The sequence below is a fragment of the Phragmites australis genome, chromosome 16 (genome assembly GCF_958298935.1).
Source record: "Phragmites australis chromosome 16, lpPhrAust1.1, whole genome shotgun sequence".
NCBI classification, from domain to species: domain Eukaryota; kingdom Viridiplantae; phylum Streptophyta; class Magnoliopsida; order Poales; family Poaceae; genus Phragmites; species Phragmites australis.
Genome location: NC_084936.1, coordinates 10671900 through 10677364, shown reverse-complemented (window position 1 = coordinate 10677364; position 5465 = coordinate 10671900).

Genomic DNA, 5465 nt, shown 5'->3' with positions numbered 1-5465 from the left:
GTCGTTGCCCACTAAGCGTACCAGGCGATCAGGATCTCTGGTCCAATTGGGGCCATCACCATCTTTGGAAACGTAAAGAAGGCCTTGCAGTGTGACAAGAGGAGCCTCGACATGGTTGAACTAACTCCCGGGTCGCAGCTAGGGAACGCTACGCCTAGTAGTCGCCCATTGAAGGTCCATGTCTACGCCTCGATGACTCCGACCCGACCAGGATGGTCTAGATATAGGGTCTGTCCTAGACCACAAATAGGAACTCACGTTCATCACTTTCCTTCGGGAGAACACGGATGTCTTCTCATGGAGTTCGTCTGATATGCCCGGAGTCCCCAGGGACATGATTGAGCACAAGTTGTCAATGTGACCTGACGCGCAACCAGTCAAACAAAAGTGTGTCGGTTCACAGCCAACCGAAAGTAAGCACTTTGTGAAGAGATCGACAAGCTCCTGTGTCATGTCCCAAAATGTTAATCACGTGATTAAGCATTTATAATCATCATAGCATTATGTTTACACGTATTCATTTAATAACTTGAGCTTGGTGCATAGCACGCTAACCTCTACATCTGTCTGTGGGATCAATAGGAAAATACTGTTTGAAGCAAAATGGTGACTCCTCGTAGGTCTGGAGGTGCGTGCCATTCCTGATCGCGTGAGCCATCATATGAGATATGAAATGAGTGTATGGCTGTTGTCTTCCCATAGTCATCCTGTCAGCTATCACATCCTCGATTTCACAAAGAATCAAGTCCACAATGTCAAATTGTGTGTGAGCGAGGATCGAAAGAAGTAGCCACAGCTGAATGCTGGTGATATCCTCTGCATTGCCAGTCCTCGAAAACAAACTCTGTCTCAAGGCCATATGAATAGCCTTTGCCTCAGGTGGATTGTGCTTCGTCTTGGGCTGCTAGAGACAAGTATGATCAATAGAACACTGTGTCTTATTTTGTGATGAGTCTTTGGTTAGAGTTTGAGCCACTCCGTGTTTAGATTCTTGGGCAGCCCACACTTCCCACAATGTCTAAGGCAGTGTCAGCTCTGATTGCAGAGGAGACATGTCTTCGCACTATTGTTACAGCCTCGATAGTTTCTTAGCACTATGTTCTAGTAGCACCTTAAGTACCTCCTCAGTATGCAGTGCCTAGTGGCTCCCTTGCTTCTAGAGAGATCATTCATTTCAATTATTAAAAGAAAGGGTCACTCTAAAGAGCTATGCTTCAAGAAGTGACAATGACTATAGGATAACTACCATATCCAGGCACCCCAAGGTTTCCCGCAATTCTCGGTGCATATCTCTCTCTTTGGGAAGGGGATCCCTGGATGAAAAGGAAATTACCCGTAGGTACCTAGTATATCCCATAAACAGGAAGGTCTATCTCCAAGAACGGGAAGGAGGACTCCAGAGGACGTATGGAACCCCCATATATATATACGGAGCTTGGGGCCCCTGCGTAGGACAAGCCATTACGAAGCAGAACAAGTCATTAGAAGCCAAGCAAGGAAGTTGCCGACTAGGTTTAGATCAATCTAGGCTACCCACATACCCCTTGTAACAGGCTCAGATCAATACAAGACAAATAAGATATAGGGTTATTATCCTTAAGAGGCTCGAACCTATATAAAAACCCCCATGTGCTCTCTCGTGATTCGTCTACCCAAAGCATCCCCTACCTCTTCAACAAGTTCATTAGATTAGTGGTTCACAAATCGTCAACAAGAAGTGTCTACATCTTTTAGCTGAGCTGAGGGCCAAGCGTGCAGCCTCTCACCAGGGCACAGCTGCAGTTGCTCCTCCAAGTACTCCTTCAGTTGTACCTCCTAGTACTACTCCAACAGTTCCTTAGTCTTCTGCACAAAGCTCTTCTTGGTACTAGCTGTCTCCATAGGGGTTCGTTCGGCCTCTACATCCTTGATCACCTTCATGTGCCATCCTCTGCACCACCAGTACCTTCATCATATTCAACCATGGCTACCTTTCCTCAATGGTATCATCGTTTAGGTCATTTTTGTGGTTCACGTTTGCCCACTTTAGTCAAGAAGGGTGTCCTAGGTCATATGTTTACTGATACCTCTTTTGATTGTATTGGCTGTAAGCTTGGCAAGAAAATACAACTGTCATATCACTCTAGTACCTCTAGACCTAGTCATCCTTTTGATCTTGTTCACTCTGATGTCTAGGATCCTGCTCCTTTTGTTTATAAAGGTAGCCACAAGTACTATGTCATTTTTATTGATGATTATTCCCGATATACATGGATCTACTTAATGAAACATCGATCTTAGTTATTATCTATTTATCAATCTTTTGTTCAAATGATTCATACTCAATTTTGTTCTACTAATCACACTTTTTGCTCTCCGGGGGGGGGGGGGGATACCTTTCCAATTCTTTTGGTCAGTTTCTCTCATCTGAGGGCACCTTAGGTAAACTTTCTTGTCCTAGTGCTCATGCTCATAATGGTGTAGCTGAGCACAAACATGGCCACATTATTGAGACTGGACATACTCTTCTTCTTTCATATTTTGTTCCTACTCATTTCTGGGTCGAGGCTTTATCTACTCCTCTATAACTCATTAATCTTCAACATTCATCTCGTCTTCAGGACAAGTGCCCTGGAGAGGTCTTGCAAGGATATCCCCTGGTTATGATCATCTTTGCGTGTTTGGATGCACATGTTATGTCGTTTTTCTACCTCATGAGCGCACTAAGCTGTCTGCTCAATAGGTTGAGTGTGTTTTTATGGGGTATAGTCTTGAGCATAAGGGTTATCGTTGCTATGGTCCCTCTACTCATCATATTTGTATCTCTTGAGATGTCACATTTGTTGAGACTCGTCCCTATTTTCACTCATACACTACTACATGACCATCATCTATTGAGTCTGTTTATTTTCTCTCTTTACCATCTATCTTCATAGAACCACCAATTCCATCATCTGTTTCATCTCTAGAGCCCATAGTGCCTCTTCATAAACCTCCAGATTCTTCTAATTCTTTAGCTCTTGCATCTGCACCTCCATGACCCTCACCAGCTCCTTTTGTTACTCCCTTGCCCTTTCACTATAGTCGTTGTTCCCATGCTCCACTTGCCTGTTAGTCCTCTCCTAGTCTTTCAGCTATTCCTGCTAGTACCACAGATGATGCTCACTCAGATGGTACTCCATCTCCTCAATCATCACGTTAAAATCTTAGAGATCATTCTTGATGATGAGTAGTATAAATCTACTACGTATACATGTATACTATATGGACACCCTAGGTATCTCCTAAATACTCGGGGCACCCAGGTATGCTTAGGAAAGGAATCCCTAGGACACATGGAAACCGCCCGCAGGATGTTAGGATATCCTTTAAATAAGGAAGGTTATCTCTTTGTTTAAAGGGGACGTAATCCTACTTGGAGAGGAGTCTGGGTACAGTACAATGACCTTACCACCTATATAAGGATCCAGGAGACCCTATGAAGGAGAGATTCAATCAATACGCGCGCACAGATCCAATTGAAGCCATACAACTCGCAAGACTACGCAAAGAGCTCCCAACTAGTTGTAGATCCCATCTAGGCTAGCCACGACCCTTTTGTAATCTGTCTCATGAGTAATACAAGAACACATGACGTAGGGTTATTATCCTCCGGGAGGTCCAAACCTGTATAATTGCTGGTATTTGGTGTTTGATTCAATAAGAGGCATTGTCCCCCTATCATATTCACATCTTCATAAGATCGACGGTCACGGATTGTCAATAGCTAGCACTGTCAATGGGGAACATGACCAACGATGCTGGATCTGCATTTTCACCCTCATCACTGACTTTACGGATGACCAAGCCAATCTCCAGCTTCTCGGACAATGGGTTCTACGATAACTTTACCTTGTTGCTTGATAAGAGCCCCAAGATCGACATGGTAGATCTTGGCAATGCCTACCTTGACAATGAATCTACCGATGAAGAGGTAACTCGATTCGTGGATGAGTGCGCCAGGGCTCAAGGTATTCGGGTTGAGTCACCTGGACACCAAGACACTCGCCCTGATGACTCTTACTACAAGTTGGTACATTCCCTCACGGCTTCCGATGACTCGGGTCGTCGAAGATCTACTCTGAAGCCATCCTCCAATGACAACTCTCTGATGGATGTCAATTCCTCATCCAGTAGAGCATACCCCGAGAAGCCCTTACCATCAGGGAGGGATATAGTTAGAAGGCCGCTCATCCCCAGGGTGATGTATCGATCGAGGATGATCCAAACGCTGTAATCGACACCACCAAGGGGAAATAGGTTATGCCTCCACCAGCAACAATATCCCATGCCCAGGAGCTGAACCCAACCGGCCTGTAGGATCCACAGACCCCATACCATCATCTTCGTGGTGACTAGGGTATGGAGGGCTTTAGATCTAGGGCCGCTAAAAGGCTCCTATGCGCTTGAGAATTGCTCCAGCAACCTTCCATTGAGGACCTCTCTACTCCTGCGGGAAAGAAGTGGCTCCATGAAGTAGAAGACGTCGTTCGACAAGTGCAGGTACAGGCTGAGTCTTCTCATCTGGCTACGGCTGCCCATAGTTCCACAATAGAGAAGGCTTGCAGCAACCCTTTTCATGGTGGGTCGGACCAAGAATGACGCCACCTCCGAAATAGAACTTCCCAAGAAGGCCGTCAACCTCCATGACATCAGAGGACTTCTCCTATCTGGGGTGACGCCATCTCGGATCTACGTGAGGTTGTTAATGAGCGAAGGTGATCCAGTACATAGAGCTCCCCTTATGAGCACTCCCTCTCCACTCCGTGACACCTTCGGAGCACCTCTCACCACCGTGATCACTCTAACAAGAGGTGTAGTTGGTCTCCAACTCCCAGAAGTAGGGAGCTTGCAACGCCTATCCTTTCCCAGGGTTCTATCAACGGTTGCCAGCCTTCTCACTTGAGCTCATGAAAGTTAGCTAGCCGGCTAGGTTCTAGCCAAGTTTCATTGAGAAGTACAATGGTACTACCAATCCTGTTGAATTCCTCCAGTTATACACCACCGCCATCGAGGTGGTGGGTGGGGATGAGAGGTTCATGGAGAACTACCTCCCCACAGCCCTAGACGGGCTAGCCAGAACTTGGCTGACCAACCTTCAGCCCTTATCATCTATTCCTGGGAGCAACTCTGGGATCTTACTCAGGAAAACTTCCAAGTCACATACATCTGTCCGGGTAAGAAGAATGATCTTTTTCGCCTTTTCCAGACACAGAAGGAAACCCTACTCGAGTTCATTTGTCACTTTAGCAACACCAGGAACATGATACCAAATGTATCTGACATTGACATCATACAAGCCTTCTCGTGGTTGCAAGAACAGAAGATGCATTGAAGACATCGCCATCACAGAACCTAAGACTATCAATGAGCTGATGGACATCACCGACAAAGCAACAAATGCCGAGGAAGCTCTTATCTACATTTGGGAAAGGGACCAGGGCATT